Source organism: Saccopteryx bilineata, chromosome 3, assembly GCF_036850765.1.
Source record: "Saccopteryx bilineata isolate mSacBil1 chromosome 3, mSacBil1_pri_phased_curated, whole genome shotgun sequence".
NCBI classification, from domain to species: Eukaryota; Metazoa; Chordata; class Mammalia; order Chiroptera; family Emballonuridae; genus Saccopteryx; species Saccopteryx bilineata.
Window position 1 is genome coordinate 240,284,085 of NC_089492.1, and position 23,227 is coordinate 240,307,311.

At 38.2% G+C, this 23,227-nt stretch overlaps 1 pseudogene; it reads left to right on the top strand.

Moving 5' to 3' along the window:
• Window positions 1–696: 696 nt before the first annotated feature.
• On the top strand, window positions 697–22,126 carry LOC136330017 (26S proteasome regulatory subunit 4-like; annotated as a pseudogene).
• Window positions 22,127–23,227: the final 1,101 nt, after the last annotated feature.

Here is a 23,227-nt window from a genome sequence, read left to right on the forward strand (position 1 = left end):
CCACAGCATACCTGTCAGAATGGCTCTCATTAACAAATCAACATACAATTGCTGGTGAGGGTGTGGAGAAAAGGGAACCCTCCTGCACTGCTGGTGGGAATGCAGACTGGTGCAGCCACTGTGGAAAACAGTATGGCATTTCCTCAAAAAATTAAAAATGGTGCTGCCTTTTGACCCAGCTATTTCACTTTTAGGAATATATCCTAAGAATCCCAAAACACTAATTCAAAAGAAGATATGCACCCCCATGTTTATGCAGCATTATTTATAATAGCCAAGATCTGCTATTGTTTACAATGCTGCCATAAATATGGGGGTGCATTTCTTTTTATCAGTCAGTGATATGGTGTCCTTGGGAAATATTAATTGTGTAAACATAATTAATTAAATAAAAAAAAGAAAAAAAGAAAACAAAGGCAAACAAAAAAAAAATAGCCAAGTTCTGGAAACAGCCCAAGTGTCTGTCAGTGGACAAGTGGATTAAAAAGCTGTGGTATATATATACAATGAAATACTGTGTGGCCATGAAAAGAGAAGGAAATCTTACCTTTTGTGACAACATGGATGGAACTGGAGATTATTATGCTAAGTGAAATAAGCCATGCAGAGAAAGACAAGTATCATATGATATCTGTTATATGTGAAATCTAATGAACACAATGAATGGGGGAATGGAATAGAGGCAGACGCGGAGTCATGTGGAGTAGAGAAACAGCTGTCAGACGGAAGGAGGATGAGGAGATGGGATCAGAGAAGGTGAAGAGATTAATGAAATTATATATATACATTGCTCATAGATACCATTATGGACAGGACAGCAAATCCCAGTGGGAAGGGGTGAGGGAGTCGGGGGAGGAAGCAAAGAGGGTGTAATGGGGGACACATTGTTGGTGGTTCATGGTGTTATATTGGGTGGGAAATTTAAATCCGGGTTAACACAATAAATTAAAAATTTTAGTTTAAGAAATTAGGGCAGAACTAATTCAAATAGAAAACAAAAAAAACCTATAAAAATTAATACAAAAAAGAAGTGGTTCTTTCAAAAGATCAATAAAATTAACAATCCTCTGGCTAGACACATTGAAGAAAAAAGAGAAATGACTAATATCAACAAAAGTTTAAGTGAAAGAGGAGAACTTACTACAGGCATCATAGATATACAAAGGATCATACTAGAATACTATGAAAGAATACATACCACCGAATTTAACAGTCTAGAAGAAATGGATAAGTTCCTAGAACTATACAATCTTCCTAGACTGAGTCACATATAAGTGGATAACCTAAATAGACCTATAAGCAGGGAGGATATAGAAACAACTATCAAAAACCTCCCCAAAATTAAAAGTCCAGGACCAGATGGCTACACTAGTGAATTCTACCAAACATTCAAAGGATATTGGTACCTATCCTTCTCACAGTCTTCCAAAAATAGAAGAAAAAGTAATATACCCTAACACATTTTATGAGGCCAACATAACCTTGATACTAAAACCTGGCAAAGGACACTAAAGATCAATAACTCTAGTGCATACAGATACAAAAAGTCCTAAACAAAATTCTAGCAAATCAAATAAAATACATTTTAAAATAATAATACATCCTGATCAAATGAGATTCACTCCAGGAGCAGAAGGATGATTCAAAATAAGTAAATTGATCAACATGATACACCCCATCAACAAAACAAAGGGCAAAAATCATGATTCTCTCAATAGATGCAGAAAAACCATTCAATAAGATACAACATCCATTTATGTTTAAAACACTCAATAAGCTGGAACAGGTGGTAGTGCAGTGGATAGAGCATTGGACTGGGATGCAGAGGACTCAGGTTCGAAAGCCTGAGGTTGTTGGTTAAGCGTGGGCTCACCAGCTTGAGCATAGGGTTGCTGGCTTGAGTGTGGGATCATAGATACGATCTCATGGTCGCTGGCTTGAAGCCCAAGGTTGCTGGCTTGAGCCCAAGGTCACTGGCTTGAGCAAGGGGTCACTCTTTCTGCTGGAACGCCCCCCCCCAGTCAAGGCACATATGAGAAGACAATCAATGAACAACTAAGATGCCACAAAGAATTTATGCTTCTCATTTCTCTCCATTTTTGTCTGTCCCTCTCTCTGACTCTCTCTCTCTCTGTCTCTGTCATAAAACAAAACAAACAAACAAAAAACACTCAATAAAATGAGTATAGATGTAAAGTACCTCAACATAATAAAGGCCATATATGAAACCATCAGCCAATATTATATTAGATGGTGAAAAACTAAAGGCTTTTCCTCTAAAGTCAGGAACAAGACAAGGTTGCCCACTCTCTCCACTCCTATTTAACCTAGTACTGGAGGTCTTAGCCAGAGCATTTGGGCAAGAGAAAGAAATAAAAGGCATCCATATTGGGAAAGAAGAAGTAAAGGTATCACTTTTTTCAGCTGCCATAATCCTGTATATAGAAAACCCCAAGACTCCACCGAAAAACTATTAGAAACAATAAACCAATACAGTGAAGTTGCAGTATACAACATCAATACACAAAAAGCCTACAGCTTTCCTGTACGTCAATAATAAAACTTCAGAAAATGAATTCAAAAAACCTATTTCTTTTACAAACGCAACAACAACAAAATAAAATACTTAGGAATAAATTTAACAAAGGATGTGAAGGACCTATATACTAAAAACTACAAAGCATTATTAAAAGAAATTAAAAGAGACACATGAAATGAAAAAATATTCCATGTTCATAGATTGGAAGAATCAGCATAGTTAAAATGGCTGCATTACCCAAAGAAATATACAAATTTAATGCAATACCTATTAAAATCCCAATATCATTTTTATTTTTAAATTTTTTATTTTTATGTATTTTTCCAAAGTGAGAAGGGGGGGAGGCAGACAGACAGACTCCCGCATGCATCTGTGCGCCCGACCGGGATCCACCTGGCATGCCCACCAGGGGGCAATATTCTGCCCATCTGAGGTGTTGCTCTGCTGCAATCGGAGCCATTCTAGTGCCTGAGGTGGAGGCCATGAAGCCATCCTCAGTGCCTGGGCCAACTTTGCTCCATTGGAGCCTTGGCTGTGGGAAGGGAAGAGAGAGATATCTCCTGTGTGCCCTGGCCGGGAATCGAACCCGGGACTGCCACATGCCAGGCCGACACTCTACCACTGAACCAACCAGCAATGGCCCCAATATAATTTTTAAAAAAATAGAACAAAAAATCACCAGGTTTGTATGGAACTATAAAAATCCCTGAATAGCCAAAGCATAAAAATGAAGCTGAAGGTATCACACTACCTGACTTCAAATTATACTATAGGGTCATAATAATCAAAACAGCATGGTATTGGCAGAAAAACAGACATACAGACCAATAGAACAGAATCGGGAGCCCAGAAATAAAACCACATATATATGGAGAAATCAGCTTTGACAAAGAAGTAAAAAACACACAATGGAGAAAAGAAACCTCTTTAATAAATGATGCTGGGAAAATTGGAAAGCCACTTGCAAAAGAATAAAATTTGATTATAACTTGTCCCCCTGAAGAAAAATTAATTCAAAATGGATCAAAAACCTAAATATAAGATTTGAAACAATAATAAATTACATACAAGAAAACACAGATACCAAACTTTTGGACCTTGGCCAAAGAGAACATTTTATGAATTTGACTCCAAAGGCAAGGAAAGTACAGGCAAAATGAATAAAACAAAGGGTTATTAAATAAATAAATAAATGAATAAATGGAACTATATATCAAACTAAAAAACTTCTGCACAGCTAAAGAAAACAACAACAAAACAAAAAGCCAATGAAATGGAAGATGATATTTACAAACAACAGCTCTGATAAGGGGTATCCAAAATACATAAAGAACTCACAAAGCTCAGCAACAAACAAGCAAACAATCCATTTAAGAAATGGAAAGAGGGCCTGAACAGACACTTCTCCCAAGAAGACATACAAATGGCCAAAAGATATATGAAAATATGTTCATCTTCACTAACTATTAGAGAAATGCAAATCAAAACTACAATGCGATACCACCTCACACCAGTTAGATTGGTTATTACCAAGCAGGCGTCCCCAAACTACGGCCCCCCACCGCACTTCCGGAAGGGCCACCTCTTTCATTGGTGGTCAGTGAGAGGAGCACTGTATGTGGCGGCCCTCCAACGGTCTGAGGGACAGTGAACTGGCCCTCTGTGTAAAAAGTTTGGGGACCCTTGAAAGAGTTGGAGAGGCCGTGGAGAAAAAGGAACCCTTATTCACTGCTGTTAGGAATGCAAACGGGTATAGCCATTATGGAAGACAGTATGGTGGTTTCTCAAAAAAATCAATAATAGACCTACCATATGACCCAGCAACCTCTCTAATGGTTATCTATCCACAAAACTAAAAAATATTGGTATACAAAGACACATGCATCCCCATGTTCATTGCAGCATTATTCACAGTGGCCAAGACATGGAGACAATCAAAGTGTCCCTCGATAAAAGATTGTATAAAGACGATGTACATACATACAATGGAATACTACTCAGACATATTAAATGACGACATAGTGCCATTTACAACATGGGTGGACCTTGAGAACATTATACTAAGTAAAATAAGTAAGTCATAAAAAACTAAAAACTATATGATTTCACACATATGTGGGATATAAAAATGAGACTCATGGACATAGATAAAAGTGAAGTGGTTACCAGGAGGAGGGGAGTGGGGGGGAATAAAGAGGGAAAAATATACAGTGATGGAATAAGACTTGACTTTGGGTGATGGGTACACGACACAATCAACAGTTCAAATGCTATAGAAGTGTTTACCTGAGACTTATGTACTCTTATTAATCAATGTCATCCCATTAAATTTAATTTTCTAAATAAAATTATATTAAAAAAAGAAATAATAATAAGAAGGTAAGTGGGTGGGTGTGGGGGCTGCTAAATTATCTAAAATGTGTCATATTAATTTTTCTGACATGATTATCTCAGTCCTCACAATCATTCTGTAAGGCAGGGAAATTAGCTACCTTTTTAGTGATAAAGGTCCTTCTTACTATAGGTATAGATTGCTAGCCTTTAAGAAGTTAACAGGAAGTTTTAGCTAAATATTGTGCTCCTCTGCAGAACTTAAGCTAGTTTTCTCATTCACTTTTTTTTTTTTAAATTTAATGCAGTGACATTGATAAATCAGGGTACATATGTTGAGAGAAAATATCTCTAGATTATTTTGACATTTGATTGTGCTGTATACCCCTCCCGCAAAGTTAAATTGTCTTCTGTCACCTTCTATCTGGTTTTCTTTGTGCCCCTCCCCTCCCCTAACCCCTCTCTCCTTCTTCACCCCATCCCCCCCTCCCCCAACCCCCCGCCCCTGTTGCCATCACATTCTTGTTCATGTCTCTGAGTCTCATTTTTATGTCCCTTCTATGTATGGATTCATCTTAGTTTCTTTTTTTCTGATTTACTTATTTCACTCCGTATAATGTTGTCAAGGTCCATCCATGTTATTGTAAATGATCCGATGTCATCATTTCTTATGGCTGAGTAGTATTCCATAGTATATATGTACCAAAGTTTTTTAATCCACTCGTCCTCTGACGGACACTTGGGCTGTTTCCAGATCTTCGCTATTGTGAACAATGCTGCCACAAACAAGCGGGTGCATTTCTCCTTTTCGAGCCGTTCTATGGTGTCCTTGGGGTATATTCCTAAAAGTGGGATAGCTGGGTCAAAAGGCAGTTCGATTTTCAGTTTTTTGAGGAATCTCCATACTGTTTTCCACAGTGGCTGCACCAGTCTGCATTCCCACCAGCAGTGCAGGAGGGTTCCCTTTTCTCCACATCCTCGCCAGCACTTATTCTGTGTTGTTTTGTTGATAAGCGCCATTCTGACTGGTGTAAGGTGATATCTCATTGTGGTTTTAATTTGCATTTCTCTAATGATTAGTGATGTTGAGCATTTTTTCATATGCCTATTGGCCATCTGTATGTCCTCTTTGGAGAAGTGTCTATTCATCTCTTTTGCCCATTTTTGGATTGGGTTGTTTGTCTTCCTGGTGTTGAGTTTTACAAGTTCTTTATAAATTTTGGTTATTAACCCCTTATTAGACGTATTGTCAAATATGTTCTCCCATTGTGTAGTTTGTCTTTTTATTCTGTTCTTGTTGTCTTTAGCTGTGCAAAAGCTTTTTAGTTTGATATAGTCCCATTTGTTTATCCTGTCTTTTATTTCACTTCCCCGTGGAGATAAATCAGCAAATATATTGCTCCGAGAGATGTCGGAGAGCTTACTGCCTATGTTTTCTTCTAAGATGCTTATGGTTTCACGGCCTACATTCAAGTCTTTTATCCATTTTGAGTTTATTTTTGTGAGTGGTGTAAGCTGGTGATCTAGTTTCATTTTTTTGCAGGTAGCTGTCCAATTTTCACAACACCATTTGTTAAAGAGGCTGTCTTTACTCCATTGTATTTCCTTACCTCCTTTGTCAAATATCAGTTGTCCATAGAACTGTGGGTTTATTTCTGGGTTCTCTGTTCTGTTCCATTGATCTATATGCCTGTTCTTATGCCAGTACCAGGCTGTTTTGAGTACAATGGCCTTGTAGTATAACTTGATATCAGGAAGTGTGATACCTCCCACTTTATTCTTCTTTTTTAAGATTGCTGAGGCTATTCGTGTCCTTTTTTGGTTCCATATAAATTTTTGGAATATGTGTTCTATATCTTTGAAGTATGTCATTGGTATTTTAATTGGTATTGCATTGAATTTATAAATTGCTTTGGGTAATATAGACATTTTAATGATGTTTATTCTTCCTAACCATGAGCACGGTATATGCTTCCACTTGTTTGTATCTTCCTTGATTTCTTTTATCAATGTTTTGTAATTTTTTGAGTACAAGTCTTTAGTCTCCTTGGTTAAGTTTACTCCTAGGTACTTTATTTTTTTGGTTGTAATTGTGAAGGGGATTGTTTCCTTAATTTCTCTTTCTGACTGTTCATTGTTGGTGTATAAAAATGCTTCTGATTTCTGAGTATTGATTTTATATCCTGCCACTTTGCTGAATTTATTTATCAGGTCCAGTAGTTTTTTGACTGAGACTTTAGGGTTTTCTATATACAATATCATATCATCTGCAAATAATGATAGTTTTACTTCTTCTTTTCCAACTTGAATGCCTTTTATTTCTTCTTCTTGTCTGATTGCTGTGGCTAGGACTTCCAGACTATGTTAAATAAGAGTGGTGAAAGGGGGCACCCCTGCCTTGTTCCTGATCTTAAGGGTATTGCTTTTAATTTTTGCCCATTGAGTATGATGTTGGCTGTGGGTTTCTCATAGATGGCTTTTATCATGTTGAGGTATGTTCCCTGTATTCCCACTTTGCTGAGAGTTTTGATCATGAATGGGTGCTGGATTTTATCAAATGCTTTTTCTGCATCTATTGAAATTATCATATGGTTTTTCTCCTTCTTTTTGTTTATGTGATGAATCACATTGATTGATTTACGAATATTGTACCAGCCTTGCCTCCCCAGAATAAATCCCACTTGATCATGGTGTATGATTTTTTCCGTATATTGTTGGATCCGGTTTGCTAATATTTTGTTGAGGATTTTAGCATCTATATTCATCAGAGATATTGGCCTATAATTTTCTTTCTTTGTGTTGTCTTTGCCTGGTTTTGGAATCAGAATTATGCTCGCCTCTTAAAAGGAGTTTGGAAGTCTTCCTTCCTCTTGAATTTTTTTGAAATAGTTTGAGAAGGATAGGAGTTAGTTCTTCTTTGAATATTTGGTAGAATTCCGTTGTGAAGCCATCGGGCCCCGGACTTTTCTTTGTTGGGAGTTTTTTGATAACTGTTTCGATCTCCTTTGGTGTAATCGGTCTGTTTAAGTTTTCTGATTCTTCCAGATTGATTTTTGGAAGATTGTATGTTTCAAGGAATTTGTCCATTTCATCTAGGTTGTCTAGTTTTTTGGCATACAGTTCTTCATAGTATTTTCTTACAATATTTTGTATTTCTGTTGTGTCAGTTGTTATTTCTCCTCTCTCATTTCTAATTTTATTTATTTGAGTCCTCTCTCTCTTTTTCTTGGTGAGTCTACTTAAAGGTTCATCAATCTTGTTTACCTTTTCAAAGAACCAGCTCCTAGTTTCATTGATCCTCTGTATTGTTTCTTTAGCCTCTATGTCATTTATTTCTGCTCTGATCTTTATTATTTCCTTCCTTCTACTACATTTGGGCTTTACTTGCTGTTCTTTTTCTAATTCTTTTAGATGCAGGGTTAAGTTGTTTATTTGAGCTTTTTCTAGCTTCTGAAAGTGTGCCTGTAGTGCTATGAACTTCCCTCTCAGCACTGCTTTCGCTGTGTCCCATAAATTTTGAGTTGTTGTATGCTCATTGTCATTCGTTTCTAGGAATTTCTTTATTTCTTCTTTGATCTCATTCTTAATCCATTCATTATTTAACACCCTGCTATTTAGTTTCCATGTGTTTGAGAATTTTTGAGCTTTTCTGCTGTGATTCATTTCTAGTTTCATGCCGTTGTGATCGGAGAAAGTGCTTGATATGATTTCAGTCTTCTTAAATTTGTTGAGAGCACTTTTGTGCCCTAACATGTGGTCTATCCTAGAGAATGTACCATTAGCACTTGAAAAGAATGCATATTCTGCTGCTTTAGGGTGAAAGGTTCTGAAGATATCTATTAAATCGAGTTGATCTAGTGTTTCCAATAAGTCTGCTGTTTCTTTGTTAATTTTCTTTCTTGAGGATCTATCTAGTGATGTTAGTGGGGTATTGAAATCCCCTACTATTATAGTATTGCTGTTGATCTCGCCCTTTAAATCCATCAAAATCTGTTTTATATATTTGGGTGCTCCTATATTAGGTGCATAGATATTTATAATAGTTATATCTTCCTGTTGGATTACTCCCTTTATCATTATGTAGTGGCCTTCTTTATCTCTTACTATATCCTTTGTTTTAAAGTCCAATTTGTCTGATATAAGTATTGCTACCCCAGCTTTTTTTTCATTTCCGTTTGCATGAAATGTTTTTTTCCATCCTTTTACCTTCAATCTGTGTGTGTCTTTTGTTCTAAGGTGTGTCTCTTGTAGACAACATATGTATGGGTCCTGTTTTCTTATCCACGCAGCTACCCTATGTCTTTTGATTGGATCATTTAATCCATTTACATTTAAGGTTATTATTGATATGTAGTTGTTTATTGCCATTTTCTTCTTTAAAGGTGTATTTCTTTTTCTTTTTTTTTTCTGTATTCTTTTCCCACTTTATCTGTTTACACCAGGCCCCTTAATATTTCCTGCAGCATTGGTTTGGTTGTAATGAATTCCTTGAGTTGTTTTTTGTCTGGGAAGCTTTTTATTTCTCCTTTGATTTTAAACGATAGCCTTGCTGGATAAAGTAGTCTTGGTTGTAGGTTCTTGTTCTGCATTACTTTGAATATTTCTTGCCATTCCCTTCTGGCCTCAAGTGTTTCTGTTGAGAAGTCAGATGTCATCCTTATGGGGGCTCCTTTGTAGGTGATAACTTTTTTTTCTCTTGCAGCTTTTAATATTTTCTCTTTATCGCTTAGCTTTGGTATTTTAATTATGATGTGTCTTGGTGTAGGTTTCTTTGGGTTTCTCTTTAATGGAGTCCTCTGTGCTTCTTGGATTTGTGAGAGTTTCTCTTGCATTAATTTAGGGAAGTTTTCAGCTATGATATGATTGAACAGTCTCTATCCCTTGTTCTTTTTCTTCTTCTTCAGGAACCCCTATGATGCGGATGTTATTTCTCTTCATGTTGTCACAGAGCTCTCTAAGAGTTTCCTCTGACTTTTTGAGTCTTTTTTCTCTTTTCTTCTTTGCTTTCATGCGTTCATTCCAGTTGTCTTCTAACTCGCTGATTCGATCCTCTGCTCTATCTATCCTGTTTTTAATTCCTTCCATTGTGGTCTTTATTTCTGATATTGTATTTGTCATCTCCAACTGATTCTTTTTTATACTTGCTATTTCTTTATTTAGGTTTTCAAACTGCCCCTCCATTGTTGTTCTAAGATCCCTAAGCATCCTTACAATCATTATTTTGAACTCCGCATCTGGAAGTTTGATTATTTCCATATCACTCAGTTCATCTCTCGAAGGTGTCTCTTGTGGTTTCATTTGGATTGCACTCCTTTGTCTTCTCATCTTCTTTTTTTTTTTTTATTTGTAGAGTTGGTTGAGTCTAGGCTTGGTGTTGTCTGCCTCCAGTTTTCAGTTGTGTTATTTTTAGGTCTTTGTGGGTTGGTATCAGCTATTATTTGTAATCCACTTTCGGATTTGGGCAGCTTTGAAGTCTTGATTTGTTTGTTTTCTTAACAGGTGATAATCTTGTTAACTGATCTCAGCAGGGGGCTTCCTTGAAACTGTAACCAGGAATGCTGTGGGTGTAACCTGAGACGCTGAAGGTCTCTTCCACCAACTAATCTCACTGGGGGCAGGGGTTTTTCTCAGCTTCAGTAGGGGGAGGTGTATCTCAGATCTCCATGGAGACCTGAGTTACTGCCCCTCCTCCCCACTTCTTGTTTTCAGCTGTGTCTTGTTGTGCTGATTGGAGCTGGATAGATGTCCAGAGATCTCTGATCCGGAAGCACTTCAGCTCTGTTTTGTGAAAGGTTCAGTCCCTTCCCCAGCTATAGCCGCCTCCAGCACGAATGAGTCAGCTTTTTTATTTCGTTTCTTGCATACCTTAGCCCCTCACAGTCTGTCCCTCTCCCTGTCTTTTCCACTTGGGAGATAAGCTGGTCTTTTCAACCCACCTTGCTCCCTGGTCGCCAGGTAAGTGGCTGTGAGCAGTAGTTTCTGCTCTTTTTCCTCTGTGAAATCCTCTCTGGGCTCTCAGCCTCACCCCCCTCCTTCCGTTCCTGTAAGCAGAGGAGATTCAGGCACTCCTTACCAGGATTATTGTGGCTTCCCCTTTGCTCCTTGGTTTTTGAGAGCTGTTCTTGCAGTTCAGTGTTGGTTTTTCATGCTGATTTTTTCTAAATTGATTTGTATTCCAGTTTGGTGTTGAGAGCTGGGCGTCTGTGCATCCGCCTACTCCGCTGCCATCTTCTCTCTTCATTCACTTTTTTTTTTTTTTTTTTATCCATCCAATATCCAATCATACCAGTGGCAACACAGGATAATACTTAGTTTATGGACTTTAGAATCAGACAAATCTGCCACACTTATGGGCAAGCTCTTAGAATCTTACATTCCTCATTCTTAAAATGGAAATGTTATCTTCTTCATACGGTTGTTGTAGGGTTGAATAAAATAATGTACTTCACAGTGTGTGGTACATAATATATGTGAGATTATTTTAAAAAGATTTTTAAAATATAATTTTTAAAATTTATTGACTTTACAGAGAGAGGAAGGGAGAGAAAGAGACAGGAGCATTAATCTGTCCCTGTGTGTGCCTGGACCAGGGATCAAACTGGCAACCTCTGCGCTTTGGAATGATGTTCTAATCAACCAAGCCAGAGGGCCAGGGGGGTTTTTAAGATTTTTCCACTTCTCATCTCATGCACTCAGTACTGTCATTTATATATCCTTATTTGATACACAATAAGACTGAGGGTTAGAGAGATCAAATGACTTTGGCTACACTGTTAGCAAGAGGTGAAGTCAGAGCTTGAAACTAGGTCTGTAACTTCAAACACACCCAGTCACTACAACATACTACTTCCCCATTAAGGTCTGTGTGAGTTGACAATTGGCTATTGAGCTATCTCTCTCTCTTTTATAACTGTCTTATTGGAGTTTTTTTTTATCAAAAAGACTCAAAATTACAAAAGACTAATGACTTTATTTTTAAAAGAATATTATTTTATTGAAATGTACAAAAAATGCCCAAATCTTAAGTATAAAACTTGGTGAGTTTTTTACACATGTGTACACCTGGTTATCCTCGAACCAATTCAAGATAAAGAAACATTACTAGCATTCCAGAAAGTTCCCTTATACTCCTTTTCAGTTAGCACACACCCTTGGAGATAACCGCTCCTCTAAGATTCTATCAGCATAGATTAGTTTTACCTGTTTTGGACTTCATGTGAAAGGAATCATGGTATGCTCTCTTTTGTGTTTGGTTTCTTTCACTCATCATTATTATTATGTCATATTATATGAATATGCCCAAAGTATTTACCCACCCTACTGTTGTCACTTAGTTTGCTTCCACTTTGGGGCCATTATGAATAGAGCTGCCATGAACACTTATACACATGTCTTTTGTGAGACATATATTAAAAATAATAAGCCCTTTTCTCTTTCGTACATATACACAGGAATGATATCGTTGGATTACAGTGTAAGTGTGTCTTTAACTTTAGTAGATATTATCTAACAATTTTCTAAACTGGTTAATTGACAACTCCTATCAGCAGATATGATAATTCCATTTGCTCCACATTCTCAAAGCTCTTGGCATTGTCAGTCTTTTTTGTATCAACTGGCTTCCATGTGTGTGTGTGTGTGTGTGTGTGTGACAAAGACAGAGAGAAGGACAGATAGGGACAGACAGAGAGGAAGGGCAACAGATGAGAAGCATTAAGTCTTTGTTGTGGCACCTTAGTTGTTCATTCATTGCTTTCTCATACGTGTTTTGACTAGGAGGCTACTGTAGACTGAGTGACCCCTTGCTCGAGCCAGTGACCTTAGGCTCAAAGCTGGTGAGCCTTGCTCATATCAGATGAGCCCGTGCTCAAACTTACAACCTCTGGGTTTTGAACCTGGATCCTCCACATCCCAGTCTGATGCTCTATCCACTGCACCACTGCCTGGTCAGATCTGGCTTCCATTTTTAAAGAAGATGGAATGTAGCTATCAGTGTGGCTTACAGAGGAAAACCAGACCAATGAGAAGAAGTTAGAGGGTACCTCTAGTTCAGCATAAAAATCTCTCTTACCATTAGATGGCCCGTAAAGTAGAATAAGTTCTCTTTCTGCCACCAGCAAGACTTAAGCAGAGGCTAGAGGTCCATTTGTTGTGGTAAATTTAGTGGGTGTGTCCCTGGCATCAGAAAGTTTTATTTATATGACTTCTGTGTGCCCATCCAAACATAATACTATTTTGACTCAGCTTAGACTTGCAAATCTCTTGAGCTGGAAGAAACCTCTAAGTCAGCCTTCTTCCTCATTTTATAGATATTACTGATGCCTAGCCTATACTCTATCTATATGCACCACTAACTATGAAGGGCATTGTTTTTCCATATAAAGAGGATTTTATAAGCACTCCCGTCCAGAGAGCATACAAGCATCTTTCCCTTCCCCCTCTTCTTCCTCACAGGCGAGTTACCTTTATCCTCTCTCCTAAGCTCCAAGGGCCCTACTTTGGTCTCAGCAACTTGTTTCTTGAGCCTACGTAGCCCAGCTGGCTTACTTCTACTACCTCTGTAACTTTCTAAATAAACTTTCTCTTGTAATTTGAGTTCATGGCTCTGAATTTTTTCTTTGCCGAATTCAAGAACTGATGTCAAATTTCTCCACCAATACCGCTGGTAACAAATGTAGTTTGGAATAATCAGGGAAGACTTTTAAGCATTAGAGGATCTGAAAAATGAAGGAATTAAGACAAGAAGGAAGGAGGGCATTCTGTATGGTATGAAAATGAAATGTGGAAGGAATGTTGGTTGAACTGTATATAGTAAGTTCACCTTGGACCATAGGATCCATAAAAGAGCAAATGTAAATGCTGATTAATCACATGACATTGGTTGATGTATTTCACTTTGTATAATGACTTCAAGGTCTATCTGTGTAGTTGCAAAGGGTAAAATTGCATTTTTTATATGGTTGAGTAATATTCTATTGTATATATGCACCATATCTTATTTATCCAAAAGTCTATAAATAGATATTTCTGTTGGCTATTTTGTATAAGTTGTTCTTCTTTATCTCCTATTATAGCCTTTGTTTTAAAGTCTATTTTGTCTGATATAATTATTGTTACCTCAGTTTAAAAAAAAATTTATTTTCATGAAATGTAATAAAATAGACCTTTAGTTTCAGTCTGTGTGTGTCTTTCTATCTGAAATGAGTCTACAAATACCATATAATTTAATTTATATGTGGAATCTAAAAAATAAAATAAACAAACAAAACAGAAGCAAACTCATATAGAAAAATTTTTTGATGTTTGCCAGATGAGAGGGGAGAGGAGGTTAAGAGACTGAGTAAAAAGGGTGAAGGGATTAAGCAATACAGATCAGTAGTTACAAAAGAGCCTCAGGAATGTAAAGTACAGCATACAAAATATAGTCAATAATATTGTAATAATTACCGTATTTTCCCATGTATAAGACACACCTTTTTTCAAAAAATTTGGGGTCTAAAAACTGGGTGCATCCTATACAGTGGTTGAAGATTTTTTTACTTGCATTTCCGGCTTTTTCGCGCTTGTTTTTGAGCCCATTGTTGAAGACAGTGATTCATCATCAGACACAGATGAGGACAAGCTAATAGATAGGGGTTTTGACAGTGCTGAAGCATTGTATGAATATTATGATGTATAAAACTTGAGTTTAATAACTTCATGTATAACATTTCTTTCTCAAATTTCGGGCCCAAAAATTAAGGTGCGTTTTATACATGGGGAAATGAGGTATGTATGGTGCCAGCTAGGTACTAGTTTATCAGAGGATTATTAACCTTGTAAGTTATATAAATGTCTCTAGCCACTATACTGTGCGCTTAAAACTAATATAATATTAAACATCAACTTTAATTAAAAAAAATTAAATTAAAGGCCCTGGTCAGATAGCTCAGTTGGTTAGATCATTGTCCTGAAGCACAGAGGTTGCTAGTTTGATCCCCAGTCAGGGCACATACAGGAACAGATTGATGGTCCTGTCTCTCTCTGCCTCTCTCCCTTCCTCTCTTTCAAATCAATAAAATAAATATTTGTTAAAAATATTTAGTTCCGGTTGGCTCAGCGGTAGAGCGTCGGCCCGGCGTGCAGGAGTCCCGGGTTCGATTCCCGGCCAGGGCACACAGGAGAAGCGCCCATCTGCTTCTCCACCCCTCCGCCGCGCTTTCCTCTCTGTCTCTCTCTTCCCCTCCCGCAGCCAAGGCTCCACTGGAGCAAAGATGGCCCGGGCGCTGGGGATGGCTCTGTGGCCTCTGCCTCAGGCGCTAGAATGGCTCTGGACGCAACAGAGCGATGCCCCAGAGGGGCAAAGCATCGCCCCCTGGTGGGCATGCCGGCTGGATCCCGGTCGGGTGCATGCGGGAGTCTGTCTGACTGTCTCCCTGTTTCCAGCTTCAGAAAAATGAAAAAAAAAAAATTAATTAAGGCCCTGGCCAGTTGGCTCAGTTGTAGAGCATTGGGCTTGTGTGTGGAAGTCCTGGGTTGGATTCCCGGCCAGGGCACACAGAAGAAGTGCCCATCTGTTTCTCCACCCCTCCCCCTCTCCTTTCCCTCTATCTTTCTCTTTCCCTCCCGCAGCCAAAGCTCCGTTGGAGCACAGTTGGCCTGGGTACTGAGGATGGCCCCATGGCCTCCGCATCAGGTGCTCTGGTTGCAATAGAGCAACACCCAGGCAGAGCATCTCCCCCTGGTGGACTTGCTGGATGGATCCCAGTCAGGCACATGCAGGAAGAAGTCTATCTCTCTGCCTCCCTGTTTCTCACTTCATAAAAATACAAAAGAAAAAAGAAAGATGACAAGGGCCAGTTTGTGGAAGGTTCAAACACATATTACGGAAATTTTACTGTATCTTAAGCAAGCAATAACTGATCTTTGAAGATAGTATTTGAATAAGTGAGTGGCAATGCAAAAGCTGCAGACAAAGCTAAATAAATACCTGTTTGCCCTGAAAGATTAGTTTCCTTGAGATCAAAACAGAACAAAACAAAAGAACAATTTATATAGGTGTTTTCTATGAGAGGTCAGAATGACCTGCTTTGCCTAGCTGATTTCCAGATTAGCCGCCTGTGGAAAGATTAGTATGTGGTTTCCTAAAGTGAGTTATTTGATCTATTCATTTGCTATTTTGTTCTTGCTCAATTAAATTCTTATGGACTTTCCCCCACACTGGGCCTTGCCACAGAGTATAAGAATATCTGACAAGTATCCCTTTCAGATTTTCTCCATCTCTGACAATTCACTTCAACCTTAGGGATATTAACCCCTGCCTGCTTCTGCTGCCTGTAATAAAACTTGTCTTTTGCAAGTCTAACCCCACCCTAACCCTGGGCAAATACAAACCAGACCTGGAGGGCATTAGCAGCCTCTTTTTAAAAAGCAGTGGTACCTGAAAATGTTCACTATTTACATCCCCCAGGGAAAACTGGTCCTTGGAATGATTTAGCTTCAGGAGTGTCTGATGAAACATCAGACTATTTCTTATTCAGCCTGTATTTGTGAAATGATCATTGGCCTGTATACCTTTTCCTTTTACAGTCTTGTGGCAGGCAGAATAGTCTCCTCCCAACCAAACTGTCCATGTCTAATCCCCAGAACCTGAGAATATGTTATCTTACACGACAACAAGCACTTTGCATATGTGATTGAACATCTTAAAATGGGAAGATTGCCCTGAGTTATGTAGGAGGGCTCAGAAAAATCATAAGAGTCCTTATAAGGAAAAGGAGGCAGTAGAACCAAAGATGAGTTTACTGAATTAGAGGTTGGAGAGAAGAGATATTTGTAGAGTCTTTGCCATTGGCTTTGAGGATGGAGAAAGGGGCCATGAGCCAAGGAATGTAGGTGGACTCTAGAAGCCAGGAAAAATAGGAAAGAGATTCTCCCCTTAGAGTTTCTAGAGCAGTGGTTCTCAAAGTGTGCGCCAGGGCACACTGGTGCACCCTAGAAGATTTCCAGGTGCACCCTGTGGTATTCCGGAGAAATATGTGCCTGCTGGGGACCATAAAATCAACAGGGTTATTGGAGTTTAGATTTTGGGGGGACAGAGGTGTGGGGAATTGGCTGTAAGCTGACAATCTGCCCAACCCCCCACCTCACTTGCCTGATTAGGTTGCAAAAGGTTGTTAAGCTGTGGTGCTGGATTGTTTACATTACCCCCCATGTTCCCCAGAGAGACTGGAGGCAAGTTTCTTCTATCCTTTGTGTAAAGTTAAGATGATGTGTATGGTGGGGGTTTTGGATTGATGATTAAACATAAGGAATTGTCTCTTGAAGCCTTTTGGATTTGTATAAAAGAAAAATATGTGGCAATATCTAAAAAAGCTTTGAACATTTTATTACAATTTTCAACATCCTATTTATGTGAATTAGGATTTTCTACCCTCAACACAATTAGGAGTAAAAAGAGAGGAATTATTCAAAGTACTGATGAGAAAATGAGAGTTTGCCTTTCAAATATATGTCCAAACATTGAAGAAATCGCTAGGACACATAAGGCTCATGTTTCTCATAAACACAAGAATGAAAAACTTACACATTTGCACCGGGACCTGCTGAATTTACTAAATCTTACTAAGAAGTATCTATTTATATAAAAAGATAACTTTCTTGTCACTTTTTTATTTTTAACCCCTCTTTTTTACAAATTCTAAAAAGCATAACCCAAAAAATGTAACATAAAAATATTTTTTAATGTCAGAATAAATTTAATTTTGTTGTATTTATTTCATTTAATTACCATAAAAGCACACTTGAATTTTATATATTTTCTTTAATGTTTGACTGAATTATTATAACATATTTCTCAGAAATTTGTATACAGTGTGCTTACAATTATTTGTAGGATTTTAAATGTGCCCGACTTCAAAAAGTTTGAGAACCACTGCTCTAGAGGAAAAAGTCTCTGCTGATATCTTTTGATTAACACTTTTTTAATCTATTGATTTGAGAGAGAGAGATGGGAACATCTTTCTGTTCTTATATGTGCCCTTACCATGGATCAAACCAACAACCTATGTGCTTCAGGACAAAGCTCTAACCAACTAAGATATCAGGGCTCTGCTGATGTCTTGATTTTAATCTAGTAATACCCATTTCAGATTAATAACACTGGGGAACATTTTTTTTCATTTTCTGTTGCATGAGGTTTTAGAACTGTTTCTATATATTTCTACATCGCTGATTCCAAATCTGAAATCTTTTTTTGATGTATGCTCTAGTTTTTATGAAATTTTAATTTCTTTTTGTTACAGTTAATGGCATGCATTGGTTTTTAAATCAGAGTTAAAGGGCAACGACTCTTGGATTGAACATAACCACAAGGCAATTAATGTTTTACAAACATCACTTTTACATAATTGTAGTTGTTTTTAAATGTAAAAAGTTATTATCTGATAAAAACACTCTCTTATTTTGTTTTAAGATTGAATCATGGCTTCTTCGAGTAGGCGTAAATGTAAGAATAGTCCTGACACCTTCTGTTATATATGTGGCTGTTACACACTTCAATGTCAAAGGTACAATATTTCATCATTTGTGACATGTGCATATATTTCCTATTTTCAGGGGTTCCAATTGGTTATTCAACTCATCTGTGAGATTATAATGACATAAAATTTGTCCTCAACTTTCTGAAGTATGAGGAGCATAATTGGATCATTTGTGTGGATCTTAAAATGGTAAATTTCCTGCTAGGACAACAGAGAGGTTTCATGAAGTATCCTTGCTTTCTGTGTTTGTGGGACAGCCGAGCTTGGGAGAAACACTGGACACAGAAGGAGTGGCCGAAACATGAAGCTCTGAAAGTAGGGATGCAAAATATTGTGAGTGAACCTGTAGTTAATCGAGACAGGATCATTTTTCCCCCACTTCACATCAAACTTGGCTTAATAAAGCAGTTTGTTCAGACTCTGACTAGAGAAAGTGAATGCTTTTGACATATTATTCTGCTTTTCCTGCCTTGTCTTTTGAGAAGATGAAAGCAGGTGTATTCGATGGACCTCAAATTTGAATCCTCATACATGATGAAGAATTTGCCAGAAAGATGAATAAGGAGGAGAAAGCAGCATGGCAGTCTTTTGTGGCAGTTATAAAGAACTTCCTTGGCAACAAAAAAGCAGAAAACTATGAACTTCTGGTTCAAAGGGTGCTGTTGGTTTTCCGCGACATTGGATGTAACATGAGCGTTAAGATTCACTTCCTGAACACTCACCTTGATAAGTTTCCCGAAAATTTTGGAGCTGTTAGTGATGAGCAGACTACTGCTGGAGCATCAAACGAGATTGTCCTCAACAAGTACACAAATGCAAGAGCTACAAACGCAAATTTTTGCCTGAATAGAATTTAAATATGTTTTGTTCAAATTTTATGATTAAAATAAGTGTTTTAATATGTTCTATTTAAAAATTGTAGACAAATTCTAATGCATTCATATCTTTTAGTGTATTTACTGCATTATATAAATTATTATATTTTCACAAAGGTGATGCCCAAGAAGACATTCTACTTCATTATGTTAAACTAAATGTTGAAAATTTTACAATAAGATGAAAACTTAAAATCTTGAATTGCAAAAAAACTGTAGCTTACAGAGAAAAACTAATGTTAGATTTGAGATCAGCACACTCAAATTAGGTAAGAACAAGTGTTTCTGTGGATGCAACAAAAATTTTGTTCCCCAGTGTAACCTACAGAACTGTAAGATTATAAATGTGGGTTGCTTTTAAGTCACGAAGTTTATGGTAATTTGTTACAGCAACAATAGGAAACTAATATAGTTATGTTCAAAGTGAGTTACTTACAGACAGTACAGTATATTATTAGATTGTCTTTTTTTCCTTGTTCTGCTTAATTTCTTTCAGTTGGTACATTTAGATCATTTGCACTTTGATTAGTGATATGTTAGGGCTTAAGTCTGCCACTTTATTACTTGCTTTCTGTTTTCTCCCTCTGTTTCTCATTTTCTTTCTCTTTTTTGTTTCCTGTGCATTACCTGAACATATTTTAAAGGTTGATTTTTCAGGCCCTGACTGGGTTGCGCCGTGGATAGAACATTATTATGGCATGTCGAGTTGGCAGGGTTCCATCCCCAGTCAGGGCAGGTAGAGAAGTAGCCAATGAGTGCACAACTAAATGGAACAACTAAGTAGAGTAACGAGGTGATACTTCTCTTTTTCTCTATCATCCCCCTTCTCTCTCTTCCTTCTTCTATCTCTAACAATGAGGAAAAATTTTTTTAATTGATTTTCTGGCCAGGGTGACTAGTGGGTTTGCTTGGAGAGCCCAGGAGGCTGGGCTCAGTGCAGAGTGTCCTGTCCCCAGGTTAGTGAGGGTATGGAGTAGGTCAGGTTGGCCAGCTTTGTGTTTCCACCAGTGGGAGCTTTGCTGCCCAGCACAGGGAGTTTTACCGAGCTTCCTGAAGTAATGGGATGAATGCTTTCTGAGTCGCTCAGAGTCAAAGTCGGAGTGGTGGTCATGCTCCCGGAGGTGGTAGAAAGGATGAAAAGGACAAGGAAAAATAGTACGAATCTCCTGTACCAACTAGAGTGGGGAAAAGGAGAAGAAAACAAAAGAAGCAGATATTGCCAGCAAACGACCATTGGTGACATCTCACATTTAGTGCCAGTTAAAAGTATTGAAGTTAGAGATAATTAAAGACTATCTTCTTGTGGAAGAAGAAATCAGGAGCAAATGAAGGCTTTAGAAGAAAAGTAAAAGGAGGAAAGATCCATGGTGGATGTTCTGGGGGGACCCCCAATGTTGTTAGGAACCTTGGAAAAGATCATTGATGACAATCACACCACTGTGTCTACATCTGAGGGCTCAGAATGCTACATCAGCATTCTTTCATTTGTAGACAAGAACCTGCTGGAACCGGGCTGCTCTGGTATGCTCAACAGCAGGTGTATGCTGTAATAGAGGTGTTAATGAATGACATGGATCCCTTTGTCACAGTGATAAAGGTGGAAAAGGTCTAGAAGAAGACTTTTGCTGACATTGGGAGGTTGGACAACCAAATCCAGGGACTTAAGGAGTCTGTGAAATGTCCTCTTACTAATCCTGAATGTTAGGAAGAGATGAGTATAAAGCTTCCTAAGGGGGTTATTCTCTATGGTGCACCTGGCGTAAGTGTAACTTTATTAGCCAAAGGAGTAGCGAACCAAACCTCGGGCACTTTCTTGAGAGTGGTTGGCTCTGAACTTATTCAGAAGTACCTAGGTGATGGGCCTAAACTAGTTTGGGAATTGTTTCAAATTGCTAAAGAACATGCACCATTCATTGTGTTTATTGATGAAATTGATGCCATTTGAACAAAAAGATGTGGCTCAAATTCTGGTGGTGAGAGAGAAATTCAGCAAATAATGTTGGAGCTATTGGATAGTTGGATGGATTTGATTCAAGGGGCGATATAAAAATTATCATGGCCATAAACCAAATAGACAGAAATATTGAACACTCCCCTCCCGTCGGCAAACTGCGGCTCACGAGCCACATGCGGCTCTTTGGCCCCTTGAGTGTGGCTCTTCCACAAAATACCACGTGTGGGCACTACCTCGATAAGGCATGTACCTACCTATATAGTTTAAGTTTAAAAAATTTGGCTCTCAGAAAAATTTCAATTGTTGTACTGTTGATATTTGGCTCTATTGACTAATGAGTTTGCCAATCACTGCTCCAGATCAATAAAAAGATCAAGAAGCATATCTTTCAGATTCACACAAACAGAATGATGACATGACACTGGATGACTTGGTCATAGCTGAAGATAAACTCTCTGGTGCTGACATCAAGATAATCTGTGTAGAAGCTGATCTGATGGCCTTGAAAGGATGTGGAGTAAGAGTAGTAAATGAAGACTTCAAAAAATCTAAAGGATATGTTCTTTTTTTTTTTTTTTTAAGTGAGAGGAGGGAAGATAGACTCCCACATGCACCCTGACTGGGATCCACCCAGCAACCCATCTGGGGCCGATGCTCAGACCAACTGAGCTATCCTCAGCACCTGGAGCCAATGCTTGGACCAATCAAGCCACTGGCTATGGGAGCAGAAGAGGGAGAGAAGGGGGAGAGGAAGGAAAGAGAAGAAGATAATCACTTCTCTTGTGTGCTCTGACCAGAAATCAAACTCGGGATGTCCATACACCAGGCTGATACTCTCTCTGGCCAGGGCCAAGAACAGGTTCTTTATAAAAAATAAGATGGTACCCCTGAAGGGCTCTATCTCTAACAAACCACAGTGGCCTTTGAGGAAATGGTTTGGAGTGCCCGACCCTTCGAGGGAAGAAGTTGGGGAAGTTACCCAGAGGAACCCAGGTTCTAACTGATCTTCATTAGCAAACTAAGATAGGACTCAAAACCTCATTTCACACATGGTTACTCTTGTGGGCTTGGGAGTTAAACTTCCTAGGCTTAAATTCTGCCCTCTGCACTTAATGTGCTGTGTGACCTCAGGCAAGATATTTCACCCTCTAAACCTAGTTTCCTCATCTGTTAATTGGGGAGGAAGTAATAATACAAAAACTACCCATTCATATATTTCTACTTATTTTTCTTTAGGACCTATATGCACCATTTTAAAATTTGTTCTCATCTTTATTTTTATTTTAAATAATAGGCTTTAGTATTTAGAGTAATTTTAGGTTCACAGAAGAATTGAGAGGAAGGTACAGAGACTTTTCATATACCTCCTGCCCCCACGTAGGTAGAGCCTCGCCCATCATTTACATTAGGTCTCACTCTTGGTGTTTGTACATTCTGTGGGTTTGAACAAATATATAATGACATGCACCTACAATTACAGTATCATACAGAGTATTTTCACTTTCCTAAAAATCCTCTGTGTTTTACCTATTCATCCCTCTCTCCTCCTAACCTCTAGTGACCTCTGATCTTCTTACTGCCCCCATAGTCTTGAGTTTTCCAGAATGTCATATAATGGGAATCATACCATATGTAGCCCTTTCACAGTGGTTTCTTTCACTTAGTAATGTCAATTTAGGGTTCCTCGGTGTCTTCCCATGGCTTGATACCTTATTTCTTTTTAGAGTGGAATAATAGTCCATTGTCAGGATGTACCATAGTTTCTATATCTATTCACCTACTGTAGGGCATTGTGGTTGTTTCCAAGTTTTGGTAATTTTGAATAAAGCTGCTCTAAATATCTTTATGAAAGTTTTAGTGTGTGGGCATGTTTTCAAAACCTTTGGGTAAACCCCAAGGAGCCTGATTGCTGGACTGTATGGTTAAGTCTGGTTAGTTTTGTAATAAACCATTAAACTTTTTTCCAAAGTGGCGTATCATTTTACATTTACACCAGCAATAAATGAGG